Raw genomic sequence first — 24,111 nt, 5'->3', positions numbered from 1 at the left:
ATAATATATTCCCTTCAATATATCAGTAGTATTTCATGAATTGAGGTTATTCAATGCAAGTAGCAGGAGATGAATAAAGTATCTCCTTTTTAAAACTAAAAGGAACCTCTCTAGAGATCATTAAATTTAATCATCTTATATTACAGATATTAAGTCATACAAAGGTCATGTGGTTTGCTTAAATACAGGAGTTTGTGTCAGACTTATATCTCTTAATTTCTGAATTAGTGCTTTAATAAATTTACATAATTACAAATTACTACTATTACATTCTGATTGAAAAGATAATATACCATTTAACACCTTGGATATCAGCAAGCTGAAATATGTAGCTGATTAAAATAGCATGACCCTGTAACATCCTCCAAATGGTGAATTATTAGGAAACTAGATAGTCAAATTAGGCTAAATAATTCACACTTTATTTCTATTAGAAAATAACTCTAGAATTTAAATATATTAAAAGTTCTCCAATCATGAAATTGCATTATCTAACTATTTTTGCATGGGTGGTTTTTTTATTTAGAAATTCAGCACAAATATTGTTAAAAAATTCATTCAATAACAATAGCTTTACTATAGACAAAAGTCTTACAAAGTATAACAATTCTATGGAAGCAAAAACCCTTTTGTACTTTTTGAGTTTTCTTCATATTGGTATTGTCCCTAAAATTCTAAAATTTTAAAGATGTTTTGAAGATTTTAAATATTAATGTAATAAATAGGAGAAATACTTTAGTTTTCACTGGATCAGTTTCTAGCAAGATTAACATGGAGATATAAATAGGAGAATAGGAAGATACTAAGGTCCTATGATGAAAAAGCTTCATAATTTTGTTTTTTAATCTAGAACAAAAATAAAGTATCTCATAACAAATTAAATTTTCTTTAAAAATAATTTTTATCAAAGTATCATTTGATGTGTTTAATTTTTTCACAAGTATGATGTAAACACAGAAAAAAGTTTTTATCTTTATTCTTAGATGTCTTAGGATTGCATCAAACATGATTTACATAATTAAACAAACACTAGCCAGCAGAAAGATATGATCTGGGATTGCATTCCCTTCATCCTAGAATTAATAGTCCCCAGTAAAAATGTGAGTGATGGTGCATAGTTCTATCTGCTTTCAACCCTGAATAAAAATCTATATGTACAGGAAAATATCTTGTTTTGGAGAAAAAGAACACACTTATCTTTTTGCCTGATGGTTATGTCAATATTTCATACTTAAAAGAACAATTCTGCTGTATTAGTAGTGTAGAGATTGAAAAACATATTTTACCTGGCACACTTTCATCCAGGAGACTGATGGTTAATAATTTTCTGGATTTATTTCTCACCATTTACCATTACTAAGGAGTTTTGCATGGCTCATTTTTCCTCAGTTGCAAACCCTAATACTTTCTATCAATATATATTCCATTTCTATCAATTAACCTGTAAACAATTGTCTTAATGACTACACATTGTCAGCAAAAATAGAATTAAATGTTTTCACATCTTCTTACAGAAGATCCTGTTTCTATCTACTCTTTCAATCTTAAATAGTTATATTTCCCCATCATTTTAAGTCCAGACAATGATTGATAATTTTACTGTCAATTTGTATGTAAGCTCACTTATGTTCTATAAATGAAACACCTATATGTAAGTTTTAATTATAAGTATTACAGTATTGAATAGAGGATACACAACTTCAAATTTTATGAAGAAAATAATAAAAGTAAATAAAATAAAAAATAAGAAGAATGTAGTGACCTTTTAATATTTATAATCTTGCCTTTAAATGTAATTTAATTGTAAGTTTAATTTTTATTTTAATAATGTTTGAATTTAATGATCAGCTCACAAAAATTTTCAAAAATGTTACAGAGTTCATGAACTAATATGAAGTTATATAAGCCAGATCTATTAAATCACTAAATTATGTACTGCAGTTGTATTACATCTCTTCCTCTTGAAACTTTCTCCTGAGATCTAATCCTGCTTCTCCAGTCCTATCATGCCTTTTTATTAAGAGTAAAAGTGTTATCTATGTATCAAAGCCGAGTTTAGAAGAGTCACTGAAATCCCAACCCCCAAAATGCTTGGCTCCAGGAAACATTTTTCCAAGATAAAGAGAAGGGTTCATGGAGAAAGAAACACTAATTCTTCATTACTACTTTGCACATGCTTCCAAAGTTCTGTAACTAGAGTGTGGTTTTGGAAACAATTACAAGAGGTTAGGAAGAAACTAGTACCAATTCTTTAGTTCAAGTGGTTAAACATTCAAAAGCCAGAATGCAGTACTGAGCGAAGACTGCAGAATATATCTGGTTACTATCGCTAGAAAGGTGATCAATAAAACCTAATAAAGGAAGTAAAATGTCCCTTTAAGTCAGTTAAGTCAGTCTCTCTTCATTACACATCTTTATATCTCCCTTTATTGTCATTAATCCTATTCTTAAAGAATCTAGAATTTCCTGATAGGTAAAGGGAACTGCATTTTTCTCTATTCAAGGACAAAAAAAAAATGACTTAAAGAAAATCTACTGGAGGTATAATTTTTTTAGAATCCTGAGGTTTAATGAACCAATACAGCATGTAGGCTTATAAAAATATAGTAGCTTTAAAAAAAGAAAATATAATAGTTTTAGCTAATAATAATATAAATATTTTATTTACTGTTTATTGTTTTGACCTATATATAATTATAATATGTTTTAAGGCATATCATATCTTAAAAATATAAGTAAATATGCTTAAATATAGCTTTATTCACAAGCTGCATATCGTTAATTCTAATATTGCATGAGTTCACAAATTTACTTATCTCTCCTAGTTACAGAATTATAAACTGCTCCCATTACTTATAAATCAAAAGTGTCTTACACAAATGTAGAAACTCGTGTTATTTTTTTTGGGGGGGGCACACCCAGTGACGCTCAGGGGTTACTCCTGGCTATGTGCTCAGAAATCACTCCTGGCTTAGGGGACCATATGGGATGGCGGGGATAGAACCCAGGTCCATTCTGGATCAGCCATGTGCAAGGCAAACACCCTACCACTGTGCTATTGCTCCTACCCTAGGACCTTGTAAGTTTTTAAGTTCTTGTAGTATATAGTACATACAATGCATATTTGGAGCTGGTTAATAGTATATATAATTACTTAGAATTTTAATTTTAATTTCAAATTCCACGTATAAAATCTCTTATAGATAATAGATAAATACTTAAACACCATGAACTATTTTATTCATGGTGAAGCAAACAGGAAGTGTTGACTCAGTTAATTAAGAAAATATTTTTCCAGTTCTATGTTTTAGTAAAGCATCTACACAAACAGAAACTCAATGCTTTTTTTTAATGATGTTACAGATCTATTATCCACTACTGTTAAACAGTAGTAATTTTTCTTTCACTCCAATTCTTATTTAAAAATTATTATTTATAATATTGTTAATAATGGATTTCAGGTATTTAGTGTTCCAACACCACACCTATCACCAGAATGTCAGTGTTCGATCACCAGTGTCTCAAGTTTTCTTCCAAACCCTCCTCATCCAACCTCCTTTGCAGACTCAGCACACTATACTAATTCTCAAGGTCTATTACCTTTGGCCAATGACAATAATGTTTATATATTTCTCTAGTTTAAATTGCTTCCAACTGCTAAAATATATTTGATGCTACTACAAGATATTAATTTTTTTCCTATGTGTAGTTTAAAATATTCCTTTAAAATCAATGGATTTAGATCTCTAAACTTGAATTATTGCACATTTATGTTAAAAGTCATGTGCAGGTTCAATTACAGAATAAACCTTAGAAAATAAAAGCAAAAAAAATAAAAGCAGCTAAAATAAAAGCTAATTTTTTTTAATAATTACTACAAAATTGTAATGTCAGGGGTCAAATAGAATTGCACTTTGAAGAAACTCAGTTGCCATACATTTATTAATATGTTGAGTCTGTTTCCATTACAGTTTTTCATATTTAAATGGTTCAAGTAAGAAAATTTTAGAATCTATCAAACACAAGTTAGAAAGATAAAGCATTATTAGACAAAGGACTCCTTGGGTTTTATGTTGTAGAAATGGTCCGCTGATGATATTTATTTGTCAAAATGAAGCAACTATGCTTTTCAGGAAAATATTAGTAAATATGGTTAATAAGAAAAATAAAATTTACCTCTAAATATAAAATTTGCATTTAATTTAAGTCACTACCACATTTATTAAATGCACATATTTTGTCTAGTTTTTATCAACATAATAATAATTTTGGTTACAAGAATAAATATCTTTGTATCAAATTCCTTTAGTTCTGAAATATTTTTAGACTCATAGTAAAGACAATGTTAGATTGTTTTATCATAAAACTACTATGTTTCCATTATGTTTAAGAACATACTAATCTAGACTATCAATGATGCATCAAATCAGGGTCAAAATTTATTGGGTAACATTCCCATTAATGCATATCTTGAGACAGCAAATTAAGTAGCACATATTCAATGTACATTTTTTACATTTACAATAGCCTTTGTATTTCCTGATTCCATTTTGTTTGCTGAAATATATACAGTAGGCCAATGAAGAATAAGATGACTCATGGCCAGTCAAAAATAAAAATAACAAAGTTAGAGGAATCAGTGGTTTGTAAAAAATTAAAAATCACCTTCTAATAAAGTGTGGATTTCCTTGCTTATTTTTTTAAGACCTCATTCCTGTTCTAAGCTATTTTACTTAGGGCTTATATTTCTTGAGGGACTATTTCATAGTCTATTAGTTGCAGTCAATTTTAACACATTACTTGAAGTAAAACACTCACAGTTCTTTGCACCTCTAACTCATTATTCCTTCCTGATTTTATAGCTTGTTGTCTCTTCTTGGCACTAGGATATATATCTCTTCTAGTAAAATGATTTAAGTGATATAAACTATTACTATTTCAAATTTCCTATTTTATAAAGCTCACTTGTATATCTATTTTCTATCATAAAATGATTTCCCAGTAACTCAGAAATGAGGTAAATTGGACATCCCTTTGATATAATGTATAAAGATATTAAGCTCTTAGGTAGTATGTGCTTAGTTTACAAAATCATTTTTTGCTAATTAATTGTATATTTTAAATGGGACTATCAAAGTTCTAGAAGTTAGCAGACATATATCTAATGATGTTTGGAGGTTCTACAATGTGGGGTAACAAACAAGGAAATTTATGCCTGTCAAAAAATTTACAGTTCTTTTACTTATCTATTTAGTCATTAATTAAATTTCACATTTAATGAAGCACTTGTTCAAATTGTTAAAAATGTGCCAGATCCATGTGAGTGTTTATGGTCTCTCCTTCACTCTCACTCTCTCTTCTCTCTCTCCCTCGCTCTATTTTGTTCTTATCAATGTGGATGAAAATAATTTTGAATAAATAATATGCATCCAAAGATTTATTTTTATTGGGCATTAAAGAATACTATCAAACTCATCAATCTTAAAATTTTGAGAAATATTGGCTACACACACCATAAGTTATTTTTATAATTAAATTTCTATTTAGTTTAGGTAGCCTGATATTAATAGTATTATTGTTTATACTATTGAAAAAGAAAAGTACTCTCCCACAACCACCACTAAAGTACTCAATACTGTCATTACTGATTTTTGGTCAGCTTTTTTCCATCTCTTTATTCTATTTCATCTTTTATCAACTTCTTGGTAATCTGAGTTTTGTAATCGAAAGCAAGGGTTTGTTATTAGTCAGTGCTATTGCTTTTTTGTCTCTCTTTATACCACAGATATGTGGGATCATTGGAAATTAGTCATCCTCTCCCTATTTCACTTAGCATGATGTTCTCTAGTTTTATCCAATTGAAGCAAGCTGAAAGATATTTTTTTCTTCCAGATGTAAAGGAAATACTATGAATTCTTATGTACTGTCTGAACCAATTATATAATGTCTCCATTCACTAATTCATGAGTTAAATATTTTAATGTATTTAATTTTATATTTCTCTAAAAGCATAATTATGTTTTCCTTTCTTACAGTTATATTTTAACATCTACAATGACTGACTAAGACATTTCTATGTATTGTGAACAATAAGGAAACAAATCTGACCCTATTTTTGTGTGTGTGGGGGGGAGCACACCAAGCGGCACTCAGGGGTTACTCCTGGTTCTCTGCTTAGAAATGACTCCTGGCAGGCACGAGGGACCATATGGGATGCAGGGATTCGAACCACCATTTGTCCTGGATCAGACACTTGCAAGACAAACACCCTACCGCTGTGCTATCCCTCGGGCCCCTCTGACCTGATTCTTGCTTAAGAAATTTTCAACACCAGAGTAGGAAGCATCTTATTAAATGTTCCTATAATACACAACTCATTCATACATCAAGATTATCTTTATTGTACTTTATAGCTTACAATATCAAATATTTATTATAAAATAATTATTTTACAAAACTGAGATAACTTCATTACATGCATGTATTTTCTTCAAAGACCTCTGAAAATTAATTTTGTATCTTTTTTTTTGACATTGGCATTCTACCTTTTCTTTTTTTTTAATGGTTTTTATTTTTTTTCAAACAGAAAAAGCCATTTTAATCACACATATACATTCATAGGACTTTAAACAAAATATAATATAAAATATAAAAAAAACCAAAACCCCACAACAAAAAAAAATTGCATTTACTTGTAAACTGCTTAACAGCTGGTGGGTTGGCTAACAGGGCTGCCCAAGAAAAGCAAAAGCAGATATAATGAGGTACATTTTCAATGAATAACCACCACAGATCATGTGAACTGCTCTAGCAGCCCAGTCACCTGTTCCCCAATCTCACCTCCTTAGAGACAAACCAGGACAATCCTCCCATGAATTGAGGGCTCCAGCTATATCGATAAGCACCTCAAAGAACAGACAAAACAAACAATCCAACAACAACAACAAAAAAAACAACAAAACAAAAACAAAAACTAAAACTAAAACAAACAAACAAAAATCACGCCATGGTCTCGAATTAAGAAACATGGTATAGCACATAACGAAAGAGAAGAAAGGAAGAAAGAAAAAATAAATAAATATAATTGGGGACAACACTTTCAATAATCGCACCCAAACAGAAAAATCGACCAAAATAGATAAATAAATCAAAAATAATAATAACAATAATAAATAAAGGTAATATATATATTTATATAAAAAAATAACCAAGATTTTGTGCTTTTTGTATTTGTTTTTTTCCCTCCTGCCCAGGCACAGTAAATATTGGGGTCATTCGAAAAGGAATTCACTTGGCCTAAGAGATATGGGGTTTCTCTGTCCTTGGAGCATACTGTCATGGGATCAACTCTAGACTTTGCTCGTGATCAGGATCCTATACTTTCCCGATGGTGTTTTGTTATTTTTTGTTTTTGTTTTTTTTGTTTTTTGTTTTTTGGTGTGTGGAAGACTTCTGCTCTATGTTTAGAGGTCTCAGTATCTGCACAGATCCTGAGGTGGGACTTATGATGAAGTCAGTCTTTGTGGTTCTAGAGATTCTGTTACCTCAGTGTCATTTTAATCCATCTTCTGCGGTTGGTGATCTTGGTCTTTGCACTGAATCCCACTCAAGTTTAAAATTCAATAAAAGAAAATCCACTTGGAAAAAAAATAAATGGAAGCTTAATTCTGAGTTTATGATGACCCTCCCATACTGTTATCCAAAAGGGTTAGACCAAACACCATTCATATCAACAGCAAATCCAAGTTCCTTTTCATCACATCCCCACCAACACAGATTGTTCCCATTTTGAACAGATTGTTCCCTATTTTTGAAATCTGCTATTCTCACTGGTGTAAGATAATACAGTATTGTCATCTTGTTTAGATTTGCCTAATAATAAACATTATTTTCAAGTGTCTGTTGGCCATCTGTTAGTCTTTTGACTATTTCCTCTCTTCAATTCTATGTTTTTATGCTATTTAATTTTGCTATTTTTTAATTTTTTATATATCCTGCATATCAACAATTTTTCTAGGCTAAACTGTCTTTTAATTTTATTTTATGTTTCTTTTGCCATACAGACACTTTTTAGTTTGATGTAGTCCCATTTGTTTAAATTTGATCTTTAGCCTTTCTCAATCCTGTAGTAATATTAGAGACGTGTTTAAGGTCTGGGTCTAGGAGTCTTTTGCCTCTGTTTTATTAAGTGTACTTTATAAATTCAAGTCTGATCTCACAGTCTTTGATCTACTTTGAGCTGACTTTTGTGTAAAGTGTGTTATGAATCCAGGTTTAATTTCTTACATGTGGTTATAGAATTCTATCATTATTTGTTGAAGAGGTTTTTTTTATTCGATTTTATGCTCTCCTATCCTTTATCAAAAACTATCTTACCATATACATAAGGTTTTGACTTTAGATAGTCCATTCTGATTTTTTGGTCTGAGATTCTTTATTCTATTATCAGTCAGTATTGACCACTGTGGTTTTGTAGTATAGTGTCAAGTTAGATATAAAGATGCTTTCCATTTTCCTATATTTTAGTATGCTTTTAGCTCTTCAGGGTATTTGATTATTCTACATAAACATTATAATTAACTGTTATACATCCTTGAAAAATATTGCTTGAGTTGGAAAGATTTAATTGAATATATTCAAATCTATACTGTGGTTTATGTAAGATGGTAATTTTTCTATGAGCCTTTCATAGAAGCAGACAGGTAATTGAGAGGCAAATGGGGGTTTGAGACACTGGTGGAGGGAATTTTACTCTGGTGAAGGGAATAGTTTTGAAATATATGCTTGGAACCCTGTCATAAGTAAACTTGTAATTTCTTAGTGATTTTTTAAAGGACCAATGATTTCAAAGAGTATTGTGCTGAAAACAATAAGATTAATATAAAAATATAATAGTAGAAAATAAAATAAAGTGATGTAATGCATCTCTCTTTTCTATTTTTAATTTCAAATAAATGATAAGATATATATTTGGGACTGCATTATTTTCCATCAAACATGCATTTCTAAAATTTCAGAAAACATACATTTCTAAAATTTCAGAAATAGATTCACTAGAATATTTTTATATGTATTGTTAAATAGTATTTTAAACTTTGGACATGCCACACTTTGTCCCTTTTCTATCTCTGGTTGGTTTTGACTTAGGAATTACTGAGAACAGTGCTACCCTGGAATATTTTTATATCACATGAGCAAGAAATCTGTTAGGAAAGTACTTACAAATAGAATTATTATTTATAATATTATAGATAAATATAAATAATATGTAAGTATATATAAGGTAGCTTTTTCAGGTTTTGAGACATTATTATGAGATTTTGGTACTACTAGTATTTTTTTCTACTGAAGTAACATTGATTTAAAAGATTATATTTTTAGCCCTTTGTCAGAAGAGTTGTGAAGAACAAATTTCTCTAAATTTTTGAGATTATTTTAATATTCATAATTTCATGTGCATTCCAGAAGCTTCTTTTTTGGGGGGGGGTCACACCCATTTGATGCTCAGGGGTTACTCCTGGCTAAGCGCTCAGAAATTGCCCCTGGCTTGGGGGGACCATATGAGACGCCGGTGATCGAACCGCGGTCCTTCCTTGGCTAGCGCTTGCAAGGCAGACACCTTACCTCTAGCGCCACCTGGCGGCCCCGCAGAAGCTTCTTAATTGATGAAATACTTTAGTTTATTTGGCTTCTGTTTGCTTGGTTAATGGCTATTGGACCAAAAACAAACAAACAAACAAACAAAAAAAACCCTCTATACTTATTGTCATGATGAATCAATGTCAATTTAGGGTTCCGACTATGTTTCTTTCATACGCTTTATAGATTAAGGTTTGATATCTATAATCATTACTGAATTGAATTTTTGTGTATGGTGAGAAATAGGAGTTTTAGTTCAATTTTTTTTTGCATGTGGTTGACTTATAGTTGTTGGGGTCATTCTCTGCATCAATTTATACAACTGAATCTTTTCTCATGTGTTATCTGTTTTACAGAAGGTAATATTCAAAATATATAAATATATAAAGCAATTGTAAAATTTACCAACAAAAAAAAACAAGCAAGAAATTCTAACCAAAACATTGGAAGAAGAGCTGAATATACTTTTCTCAACAAGACATATAGATGGGCAATAGATATGTAATAAGCAAATTAATGTTTAACATTTATCATAAGTGAAATGCAAACTAAAATAACAATGTGATATTACCTTAATTCAGTGAGAATAGAATACATAAAAAAGAACAGAACCAAACAATATTGAGGAAAACGTGTGGGGAAAAAATAGTCATTAACAGTTGTGAGAATATCAGATGGTTCAACTTTTGTGAAAAATAGTATGTAAAATTCTCAAAAATTTAATAACTGAGATTCCTACTAATGAGCAATTTGATCTCTTGGATTTGATTTCAGGAGCCCAAAACATAATTTAAAAAGTTATTTATGCTCTTATATTCATAGTAGTACTGTTCACAACAGCCCAAATCTGGGAACAATTCAAATGTTCAAGAAAAGAAATTTTAAAAAATTATGTCATATAAAACAATGAAAGATCACTCAGCTATTAGAAAATATGAAATTTCCTTTTAATAATCTATGTGAATAGAACTGGAAGATATCATGCTGAGTAAATTCAGTCAGAAGAAGTGAGACAAATGAAGATCTCTCTCTCTCTTACTAGGATATAAGGAAACATAGTGAATAACAAAGAAACAATGGTAACAGTAATTGGGGCTTGATCTATAAACTGAGTTTACAAAGTTAAAAGATGAATTGAGGGGAGCTTGGTTGGTGCATAATTTGGTGGTAGTTTTGAAACATGAAAATCATGAAACTTTTTTATTTACAACATTTTAAATCATACTATCTCAATAACAACTGGGTAGAAATGAACACTTTAGGGCTATATTTTACATTTCTTGAAAGTACTGGTATATGCTCATCAATTCCAACCAAATTACCAATTCCTCCACCATAGTACTTTAGACCTGCTCTCTATTTCATATTCTTTTCCTCTTCTCACTCTGGTAATATCAGATCTGAGGTCTAGATAACTATTTATTTGCATTTGATTTTTTTCCTGCTTCCCCCTCTGTATTACACACCTAAGTGAAATTATGATTGTTTTTTCTTTTCCCACCTATTTTGCTGAACCTGACCAACCTTTTTAGTTATATTTGTTGCATCACACAAAGAAAGATCTAATATTTTCTGATGGCAAAATAGTAGTCCACTTAGCCCTATCAGTTTTATCTATTCACTTGGCATTAGAATTGAATACTTTCTATATTTGAACTACAGTAAATAAACTAAAAGGGATATAATTGTATACATATATTTTTATAATTAATACTTTATAATTTTAATAGACTTTTATGAGTGGAATTGCTGAATCACATATAATTTAAGATTTCTATCAATTTTCCAACCTTATTTTTCATGTTATAACTTTATGTTCTTTTGTTCATTTGTCATATACCTTAATTATATATGCAAGAATAAATGTCTATATATGTGAGTACTTAGTCTTGAATTCTTTCCATCAATATGCCTGCTTTGATTTAAATATCATACTGTTTTGATCATTATAACAGCGTAATACTATTTGAAATTGAGAGTATGATACCTTCATTCCTTTATTAAAATGATTTTCCCACCTCACCACTTTTATTTTTTTACTACTTTTATTATTTTTATCTTCCAGGTTGTGATCAAGGGTTCCAGATGTTACTCCTGGGGATAGTGGGACAATTTACCCTTCAATTAATTTTAGTATGTGTATCATTAGAGCTATCCCAGTAATTCCCAGAGGGCCTCCAAGTCTCTCCTTGTGGTAATTGGGAGCCTCAAGGCTCTTGCTGGCTGTTCTTGGGATACTATACGGTATCATAAAATAAAACTGCATTGTATGAATCTACATTTCTAAATACTATCTCCTTATCCCCCAATTATTTTTCTTAAATATTACTATACTTATTAAATTGGGCATCACAAACATTATAATTTGTAGAAATTAATTTAAGCTACAGTACTTTTTAACACATTGTAGCATATGGTATCAGATCTCAACAGCATAATTAATGAGAAAACTAGCATATATATACACACACACACACTAGATACCTGTATTGTGTCTACAGCCTAATATGTTATTTAGAAAACAAAGTAGAATTTTAAGAATATGTTTAACAATACTCACTACTGATCTATAACAGCAATAAGAAACAGAACACACATAGTCTTTTTGATCAATGATAACTTAAAAACTACTATATATGGAAATAATTTTTCTCTTTCATATAAAAATTATGCTATGATTACATGTTTTGATCAAGCATCCTTATCAAAATTACTTATAGAACCTATCTAACACTCTCAAGAATAATCAGGTTTCAGAGTAAATTCATCTATAGTAAAAAAAATGTACTATAAAAATGTCTGATATTTTTGCTTTAGGATTCCTAAGGGAGAAGAAGAAACTGGTTAAGTGGACAAATGGTTTTTCATTGAAAAGTCTTCCTAATTCTGAGTCCAGAAAGAAAGTGTAGGCTTTAAGATGCTTGTCTCTTTTTTTTTTTGTTTTGTTTTGTTTTTTTGTTTTTTTGTTTTTTTGGGTCACGCCTGGCAGCGCTCGGGGTTTACTCCTGGCTTTACACTCATAAATCACTCCTAGCAGGCTCGTGGGATGCCTGGACTAAAACCACCGTCCTTCTGCATGCAAGGCAAATGCCCTATATCCATGCTATTTCTCTGGCCCCAGGTGTTTGTCTTAAGTGTCCTCACCAAAAGATATCTCTGACCACAGAGTCAGAAGTGTTTCCTAAGCAATGCTGATTGTGGTCCCAAAGTAAAAATTACAGGAATAAAATACAAGTTTTCTTCAGTATTGATAACTTGTCAATTTTGTTGCATTGCTCAAGTTTTTAATGCTAAAAATACTATATAATATATTTATAGTTTACATTTTTAAATACTGTTTACTTATTTTAAAGCCTGAGTTCCAGTACAAATTACAATTTCAAATGTTTCGTGTTTTCTTCATGACCTCAGGAGTAACTTAAATTCTATTAATTATAATTCTTCTCATATGCAATATAAAGTTCATAGTTTTTAATACCAAAGCCTATTAGAAGAATGAATTGAGATATTCCATGTAAAGTTCTAACCCCAATGCCAAAGACATTATATTTATAAAAAATACAAATGAATAAAACCCCTCAATAATTGCTATAAATTATTATAATTATCTTCACAACAGAAAATTGAAGCAGTTATTACATTCACTATTCTTAAAGATTAAAAATTTGAGAAACAAAGGCCTTAAATGACTTTCCAATGGCTATTGAGATGTGTTATGACAGAACAGGCTATACTGGAACATAAGAAGATTATACCTCTCTACTTTTCAGCTACCAAATTTATTTAAAAATACTTTACTTCTTTATTTTTTAATAATATTTTTATTTAAAAACTGTTTACAAACATGATTGTAGTTGGGTTTCAGTCATAAAAAAAATACCCTCCTTCACCAATGCAACATTTCCATCACTAATGCCCCCTCCCCGCCTGTATTCGAGACAGGCTTTCTATTTCCCTCACACATTGACCTTGATATTCTCACTGCAGTTATTTCTCTAACGGCACTCACCACTCTTTGTGGTGAGAATCATTTGGTAAGACAATCCCTCCAGCCCACATCTCTGGGTATTATTTCAATTATATCTTTTATTTGTCTTAAAACCCATAGATGATTGAGCCGATTCTGTATCTATCTCCTTCCCTCTGACTTATTTCACTCAGCATAATAGACTCCATGTACAGCCATGTATAGAAAAATTTTATAACTTTAACTCTCTTGAGGACTGCATAATATTTCATTGCATATATGTATCAAAGGTTTTTTTAGCCATTAATCTGTTGAAGGGCATCTTGGTTGTTTCCAGAGTCTGGCTACTGTAAATAGCATTTCAATGAATAAAGTGTGAGGAAGGAATTTTTTAATTGCATTTTTGAGTTTCTGGGGTAATATCCCTAGTAGTGTTATAGCTGGATCATATGGGAGATAATATCAAGTTTTTGGTTTGTTTTGTTTTTGCTTTGTTTTGGGGCTACATCCGGTGATGCTCAGAGGATACTCCTGGTTATGAGCTCAGAAATAGCTCCTGGCATGGGGGACCATATGGAATGCTGAGGGATCAAACTGAAATCTGTCCTTCATCAGCCACGTGCAAGGCAAATACCCTATCACTGCGTCATTGCTCTGGCCCCAATTTTTAGTTTTTTGAGGAATCTCCATAAGGCAAAAACTTTACTTCTAAATAGTTTGCCTTTTTATTTTTACTATTCTTTATGGGGTTCAAAAATTCTTGTTCCTCACTACATAAAACTAACTCCTTGTAGTACTCAAGAGATCATGTGGTTTTTCAAGCCAACTACAGGTCTTCCAAATAAGAATCTATTCTCTAGTGTGTATGCTGAGCTAATTTTCCAACCATCTTTTTAAAAGTATATTGTAGGAAAGTCATTTCCATGGGAAAGCTAAAATAAACTCATGAATGCTGCCCACCAGAAAATTTAAAAAGAAGTTATCAGAAAATGGCTTTCTGATACATATTTAGAAAGGTATTTCTGAAGTTGTCTTGTAAATTAAGAAGAATGATGCCTAATTACACAATACCATATGGGAATTATAATATGTTTAATATACAAAACTGAAACCATGACCTCTAATAGAAATAAAACCTTGTCATCCTTGTTAGAAACATAAAAATAATTAACAGATTTCATTTACTCCTCAATGATCCTCTGAAAATAGTTTGAACCTAAAGAGGCAAATCTCATTTTGAACACACATTTATGAATGTATGTTTATTAGTGAAATATAGAGGAGTTTTTTCTTCTTCTCTATTTTTCTCATCTACATTTTATTTTTCCTCTTGTACTTTGTATCAAAGTAGATTAATTTTATGTAACACTTAAAATGCAATTAAACCATAAATTGACTTTTGAATTAATAAGAAACATTTGGACTACCTATTTTTAGAATGGAGTTTTATGATTTTTCAGTACAGAAAATATCTAATTAACTTAGAACCAAAACAACACTAATAATATCTAACAAAAAATTTTTCTAAATGTTTTGTGAGAAAAAATATTCAGAAAAATGTGACTCTAATTCTAGTCCCAACTAAAAAGCAGATTAAATGAAGTTTATAAACATGTCAAACTCCTTTATTCAAACTCCAGCAGTATCAGTTTTGTAGCTTTATACAGTCCCTTTGTTACTATAGCCTTAAAAATGCAGTGTTAACTTTCCACTTATTCTTTAATTATTTTGTATCTTTTTCACTATTTTTATTTATTTAGACATCTTGATTACAAATATGATTGTGATTAGGTTTCAGTTATGTAAAGAACAACCCCCTTCACCAGTGCAACATTCCCACCACCAATGTCCCAAATCTCCCTCCATCCCACCCCACCCCCACCTGTACTCTAGACAGGCTTTCCAGTTCCCTCACTCATTCACATGATTATGGTACTTCTCAGTGTAGATATTTCTATAACTGCTCTCACCACTCTTTGTGGTGAGCTTCATGAAGTGAGCTGGAAGTTCCAGCCATCCTCTCATTGTCTCTGAGGATTGTTGCAAAGATGACTTTAATTTTTTTTTAAGCCATAGATGAGTGAGACTATTCTGCATCTCTCTCCCTCTGACTTATTTCACTCAGCAAAATAGACTCCATGTACATCCACGTATAGGAAAATTTCGTGACTTCATCTCTCCTGACAGCTGCATAATATTCCATTGTGTATATGTACCACAGTTTCTTTAGCCATTTGTCTGGTGAAGGGCATCTTGGTTATTTCCAGAGCCTGGCTATTGTGAATAGTGCTGCAATAAACATAGGTGTGAGGAAAGGGTTTTTGTATTGTATTCTTGTATTCCTAGGGTATATTCCTAGGAGTGGTATAGCTGGATCCTATGGGAGCTCAATTTCTACTTTTTGGAGGAATCTTCATATCACTTTCCATAGAAGTTGGACTAGACAGCATTCCCACCAGCAGTGAATAAGAGTTCCTTTCTCTCCACATCCCCACCAGCACTGATTGTTCTCATTCTTTGTGATGTGTGCTAATCTCTGTGGTGTGAGATGGTATCTCATCGCTGTTTTGATTTGTATCTCCCTGATGATCAGTGATAAGGAGTATTTTTTCATGTGCCTTTTGGCCATTTGTATTTCTTTCTTATCAAAGTGTCTGTTCATTTCTTCTCCCCATTTTTTGATAGGATTATATGTTTTTTTCTTGTAATGTTCTGTCAGTGCCCTGTATATTTTGGAGATTAGCCCCTTATCTGATGGGTATTGGGTGAATAGTTTCTCCCACTCAGTGGGTGGCTCTTGTATCCTGGGCACTATTGCCTTTGAGGTGCAGAAGCTTCTCAGCTTAATATATTCCCATCTGTTAATCTCTGCTTTCACTTGCTTGGAGAGTGCAGTTTCCTCCTTGAAGATGCCTGTAATGTCCTGGAGTGTTTTGCCTATGTGCTGTTCTATATATCTTATGGTTTTGGGGCTGATATCGAGGTCTTTAATCCATTTGGATTTTACCTTCGTACATGATGTTAGCTGGGGGTCTAAGTTCAATTTTTTGCAAGTGGCTATCCAGTTGTGCCAACACCACTTGTTGAAGAGGCTTTCCTTGCTCCATTTTAGACTTCCTGCTCCTTGGTTCCTTATTTTCTCTGTCTTAAGAAGACAAGATAAGTTTCTTGATTGTGAATAATATCTGTAAGGAATCTGATCTTTGTCCTGATCTGATAGTAGATGTTTTTTTCAGATGAGATCCATATACCTAAATATTTATTGATGTAATGGACTTCTGAGATTTCCGGCCAAGTCCATTACTACCTTATGGCCTGTCTCACTTTAAACTGCTAATAAAAGTAGTATTTTAATATGTTTTAAATAATATTTTAATAAGTTTGTTTCTTGTCTTGTTACTTAAAAAATCATCTGTCCCTTGTTCTTTGCTTCTGCCTAAGTTCTCACACTTACAAGATAGCTTCAAAGCTCCTATCTTCATATCCATTGGCCATAAGGAAAAAGTGAGAAGCTGGAGAAATTGTAGGTGATTTGCCTTGCATATGGCCAATCCAGATTCTCTGGCATCCCATCCCATCCTGAGCACAGACAAATGGGTTAAATATACAAAGAATAACTTTAAAATAATAATAAAAATCCACAAGTTGGTGAGACCACCTCAGACACCATGTTTTTAACCCCTTAAGAAGGCGGGTCTGATGAAGTAGGGTAACTGTACCTGAAATAATACAACCCAGTAGCACAAGATTTATGGGAGTTAATTTTCCTCATGGCATTTATCTGCCATGTCCTCTCTCTGAGGAGCCCAAAGCCAAAATTCCTTTTTTTTAATTCAAACTAATTCCTAAACTCCAGAAGGGGGAAGTCTAGTAATCCAGGTGGCCTTTTACATATCAAAAGAAGAAGTTACTTGGAAGCTGAAGTTGGGGGAAACTTTTGTTTATGGTTTTATCTAGGTTCACCTTACAAAAAAAGGAAAAAAAAAACAGAATAGGACAGAGTAAACTAGCACACATACTCCAACAGACTAGGCCCACGTCCAGTATTTTTAAGATATTATAGACAGATAAAATATTAATTTTACACTGGGCCAAAGTGGTGGCACAAGAGGTAGAGTGTTTGCCTTGCACGAGGCTTATCTAGAACGGACCATGGTTCGATCCCTCAGCATCCCTTATGGTTCCCCAAGCCAGAAGCAATTTCTTAGTGCACAGCCAGGACTAACCCCTAAGCGACACTAGGTGTGACCCAAAAAGCAAAAGAAATAATAATTTTATAAATACAATGTAAGGTTTAAACTTACCATATTTTCCGGCGTATAAGACGACTTTGAAACCAAAAAAAAAAAAAAGTCAACCGAAAATCGGGGGTCGTCTTATACGCCAAATATATCCTGAAAAATGTTTCAATATGCCGCTAAACAAAAATTGTCTGAATATTGCCACAAAACAAATTTCCAACTCGATCCTGCACCAATCACTGGACGCCTCTCTAACTCAGCCAATCCAAGCATTTTTGTTTGTTTGTTTGTTTGTTTTTGGGCCACACCCGGTGGTGCTCAGGGGTTACTCCTGGCTGTCTGCTCAGAAATAGCTCCTGGCAGGCAGGGGGGACTATATGGGGATTCGAACCAACCACCTTTCGTCTTGGATCAGCTGCTTGCAAGGCAACCGCAGCTGTGCTATCTCTCCGGCCCCAAACAGGCTTTTTATGCATGCAAATTTAGACAATGTTCTGGACCCGAATCTACACTGTAAAAAGCCTGCTCAGATTGGCCAGAGTCAGAGAGGAAGTCTTTTACAGTATAACCTTTGAACCTTTGCTTGTGATTGGCTCACTGTGGTACATACAGTTGCAGCACAGGAACGTTCTGTGTGATACAGTGAATATAGGCCTAAACCTATGTTTTAACTGCAAAATTAGGGGGTCGTCTCATACGCCCAGTCGTCTTATACGCCGGCAAATACGGTATATATTGAATTGAAATGAATACCACAACATTAAGTTACCATATACATCACCTCACAATTACAATTGTTCTTGTTTTTAAGACCACAAAATACATTACAATATTGTCAGCTAAATTCACATCATGTCACCCATCAGAATCAATATCTTAGAAGTTGAAGCATTAAACATTAACTCAGCTAATGTGAAACTAGATATATGGAAGAAAAACATGGAATGTTAGTTATAATTTACGTGGTATATTTCCATCCAGCTAACTATATGTGTTCTGTTGTGGAAGAAGGGAAAATGAGTAATAGTTTATTAAAGTCTCCAGTATAGACATATACAAAACAGTTGTCTATTTTTTCAGGCTTAGAAAGAAATAAAGAGGATTGGCAGGATCATTAGGTATATGTTTTAATTTAAGACAACCTTAAAGTATTTACATTTTTAACATATAAGTTTTTCTCTTTAATGATGTTAAATTTAAAAATAAATTAGCAGATATAAAGTTTATTTCATTAAATTTATTTCATCCAACATTTAGGACAGTATTAAATGAATATATACATTCAAATATTTTCTTGATTCAATACTAGAACAAGGTGGTATATAGAAAAACTTACAATAGACTATCATTTATGCATGAGAAAAAATATTGTGATTGGTGTCCTACATTTAAAATTAATCTTTTATTAAATTATAATTTCTTCATTTTAATACATGATTACAACATGTTCGTAATTGGGTTTCAGCCATAAAATATACACCACCCTTTCACCACTGCAACTTTCCCATCATGAATGACTCTCATTTTCCTCTTCCTCATACCTTGCCTGTCTTCAAGAAAGGCATTGCATTTGTCATTGTAGTTGTTAGTGTAGTTATTTCTGTAATTGCACTTACCATTCTTTGTGGTAAGCTTCATATTATGTGCTGGTTCTTTGGGCCCTCATATCAATTATCTCTAGGTATTATTGCTATACTATCTTTTATTTTTCTTAAATCTCACAAATGATTAAGACTATTCTGTTTATTTCATTTCCTTTTCTTATTTTTCAACAAAACCAGGTATGTATAAAAGATAAAATAGAGATAAGAATTATGGAATAAAATGTAATTAAACTAAGAAAGTGCAATGAATAATGTAAACTTTCAGACAACTAACTCAAAAATATGAGTAATAAATAATTTCACCTATTGTCAGTCACCAATTTCTCTATTTTGGGGGGGGTGTTTTGGAGTCTACCTATGCTCAGGAGGGTTTACTCAAGAATCTGTGCTCAGGAATCATTCTGGGTAGTGCTCAAGGGACCATATATGATGTTAACGACTGAACCCAGGTTGACTGCAAGAAAGACAAGTGTCATGGTCGTCCCTTCTCTCCCCTAACTATGCTAACCAGCTATTTGTGGCTACCATGGCCTGATCATCCTGGTTCTCATCTCTATAGTCTCTGAATACTATAACATAATATCTTTTTGTTTTGGTTTGGTTTTTTTGGAGGTCATACTTGGCTGCATTCAGGGGTTACTCCTGGTTCTGCACTCAGAAATTACTTCTGGCAGGCTCAGGGGACCATCTGAGATGCCAGACTTCGAACCACCGTCTGTCCTGAATTGGTGGTGTGTAAGGCAAATGCCCTACTGCTGTGCTATCTCTCAGGTCCCTTACCATAATATATTTTTTTTTTTTGGTTTTTGGGCCACACCCGGTAACGCTCAGGGGTTACTCCTGGCTATGTGCTCAGAAGTTGCTCCTGGCTTGGGGGACCATATGGGACACCGGGAGATCGAACCGCGGTCCGTCCAAGGCTAGCGCAGGCAAGGCAGGCACCTTACCTTTAGCGCCACCGCCCGGCCCGCTTACCATAATATTTATGTATTTTATATTCCACAAATGAGTAAGATCATTCCTTGTCTAGCCTTCTCTTTCTACTCAGTTTGTTCAGCATAATACTATCTATACCTAGGTGGCTGGATATGTGTACTAGTGATGGGTGTTATTCATTGTAAGACTGAAAATTAATTTTAAACAGCTTTACAATTGTGAAAAAATAACAATTGTATTATGAACACCTTATAACTACAGTTTTTAAATAAAAAATTAATATTTATAAAAATAAAAATATAATCAAGTATCCTACTTAACCACCCAATTTAATTTACTGACATAAAACTCATGCCCAAAGTGGTGATTAAAACATTATCATAAATTTGTATATATATATATGTGTTTATATATTTAAATGTCTATAATGTTTATTTATTTGTTATGTGATATTACAATCACACCAAGAAGTAGAGAAATTTGTATAAAATGTCCCCAAAGAATTTGTTAACTTTCAATGACTTATGGAAGAATTGCCAAACTTGTTTTATTTAGAACCAATATTGTAGCAATTATATTATGCTGAAGAAAATCCCATGTGCAAAGTTTATAATATTTATGTTTTCCCTGAAAAAAAATATATCACATAGAATTCTTTTGGAGGCTATTTATGCCATACAAGTAGTCATCAGGGGTTGCTTCTGATGGTGCTCAGGACAAAAAATGAAGTACCAGGGTTCAAACTGTTTCATGCAGGGCTAGAGTCATAACCCATGTACTATCTCTTTGAGCTCCCCAATAAAATTTTAACCAAGTTGTTTCCAAATTATATTCCCAGTAAATTATATACTTTGAAATTAATATAATTTATTACATTAATTATATTTTAGTTTGTAGATTATTTTTATTTACTCCTTATAATTTTAATATGAAAGAAACAGATTAATTTTTGTATTTTTCTATAAACTGAATTTAGCTGAGAACATGCCTATGATGTCATTTAATAAAATGCCCCACTACCTATTTTTTATGAAAATTTGTAGTTTGCAAATATTTTAATTGTTTATTACAGTATACATATTCACCATGACATACAGAACTTCTAAATACCTTCTTTCAGTCTCAGTGGCATTTGTAGTCATTGATACACATGACCAGATCCATGATTTATGCAAGATTGCTGAATAATAATATAATCTTTTGTTTTTTAATATAATAATTATAACATCATACAATTTGTCGATATGTCATTAGGTCACTTTTATTGTATATATGTAGTATATGAATATGATGCATTTATATATTCAATTTCTTGTTGATATATAATTTGGTGTTTCCAATTGAAACTGCAATTAATGACTTTAGTCTTACTACTGTCAATAATCCTGCTGTTATATGAAAGTACTCACATGTAAATTTTATGGCCATGCACATTTATTTCTTTTAAATAAATAATCAGTAATTGCTGAGTCACATGATAAGAATACTTGCCACTGGACAGAACTAAGAAACTTCGAACCTGTTTTTTTTGGTTTTGTTTTAGGGTCATAACTAGAAATTCTCAGGGTTTATTCCTGGCTTAGGGATATCTTCTGGTGGTTTGGGGGGACTCTTATCATTTCCATGCATTTAACCAGGTTGGCCACATACAAGTCAAGTAACTTACCCACTGTACTTTTGTTTTGGCCCTTAAACTGGCTTTTATATTTTATACTACCTTAAGGAATGTATGAAAATTTTAGTTGCTCATCTTCTTGCATCTATATGTGATCTCAGTATTTAAAATTTATCTTTTCTGTCTGTGGTGGGGTTGGGCCTCATCAGGAGTTTGTCTAGGTTATCCCTAGTTCTGTACAGAGGAGCTCAGGGGAACATGTAGGGCAGGGGACTTTCTCTGGTTTCTCTTGTGTAGCTATCAATACTAAATATAATTAAGGCAACATTGTAAGATTTGAATTATTGAGATTATGGTATCATTTTTTAAGTATTTTAGTATAGTACAGATAGTACTATTACAATAGTGCTTACATTTATAGTATTGATTCAAAAAGTTACTGAAAACCATTGCCATTGAAGTTTCCATGATGGTCCATAAATATTCTTATGTTATTTTTGTTCTGATCTACTCTGCTCTGATACCCCACATTGTTGGTTTATAGTAATAATTTTGGTGCACACTGTAAGACATCATTTAACATTCATTCAATTTAGTGCTAATTAAACATTTAGTTAATTTATGTTTTTACTTTTTTAAAAATCTGGATGAGTTAATAATATCTTATGAGTTTTTCTTCTTATTTTGGAATGCTATGGATTTTTAATAAAATTTTACCATCCAAAAAAAAGAAAAAAGAAAAAAAGGGGCCAGGAAGGTGGCACTAGAGGTAAGCGCTTAGCCTAGGACAGACCACGGTTTGATCCCCCGGCATCCCATATGGTCCCCCCAAGCCAGGAGCGATTTCTGAGCGCATAGCCAGGAGTAACCCTTGAGCATCAAATGGGTGTGGCCTCAAAATTTGAACCAAAAAAAAAAAAGAATAAAATTTTACCACATCACAGCTTATCTTATTCTACAGTAACATTTTATTTTTTATGATTATCTGTTAATCAATATCTAAGTGTATATTAACTATATTGTTAAAACATTTATTAGTGTTGATGAATATGGGTTAAATAATAAGGAAAGTATTTTGATAGAAATATTAACATTTCTTCCACAGGGAAGTGCAATTTTTATTTAATATACAAGGGCATATTAAGTAAACTAATAAGCTTAATTTTATCATGATATCTGTGGCACATGGTTTTATATTTTGCAAGTAATTGGCAACAGAGCTAATTTGTAATTTATTTTAACCAAATAAATTGCAGTTGTAGAATATCTATTATAATAAAATATGCATTTTAAAACACAGGCTACTTTTTTTTATCTTATGTAAAGAATCACCTGAAGGAGACAGTCACCAGAGTGAACTATTTCACTGCACTTTAAGAAATAACAATTCTGTTTCTAATAACTTCTCTAACATTTCACAGAGCAATGTTGTGTTCTTCGTTTCCAAAGACACAGTAAAAAGTCTTTGATTTAAAAGCATTAAAAGCAAGCTCTAAAATACATGGCTTATAAACATGTGACATTTTCATTGTTGAAGGTATTTTTGTGATTTATGGGATCATTATAAATGAGGGTCACAAAAACACTTATTTTACAGACACCTTTGCAGGAAAGGTTAAAACTTATATAAAACAGTCTGAAAGTCTTTAGTCTGAGAAAAGAAAAACATTTTTTAGATAATCTTTTTTTAATCTCTCTCAACAGTGATTTTTTTGCTATTCATTACTTATATCTTATTTTTCTATATACTAGCTTCACTTCTCCACTACTACTCATTCTTTAAAAACTGTGAAATATCTGAGAACTTGTGACTTGCCATCTAATCAGATTAGTAAGTAGGATATGAATAAATTTTTATTGTATTAAGACAAATAATTTGGAAATTTCTTCCACTTCCACTTGAAGATTAAACAATGTATAAGTATTTTCTCAGTTCCCTAATTAGAGTTCACCTGAACCAGATGGATGAAAACTTATTTTAGAGACTCAATAGTCCATAATATTTTGGTGTTTAGCATTTAGCTTTCTATATAGCTTTACACAATAACATAAGAAAAAAAGATTTGGATTTCTTCAATAATGCCTCATTTGGAGTAATATGTTTTCAAA

This window comes from Suncus etruscus, chromosome 1 (assembly GCF_024139225.1).
Source record: "Suncus etruscus isolate mSunEtr1 chromosome 1, mSunEtr1.pri.cur, whole genome shotgun sequence".
Taxonomy (NCBI): Eukaryota; Metazoa; Chordata; class Mammalia; order Eulipotyphla; family Soricidae; genus Suncus; species Suncus etruscus.
This window is presented reverse-complemented; position numbering follows the sequence as displayed.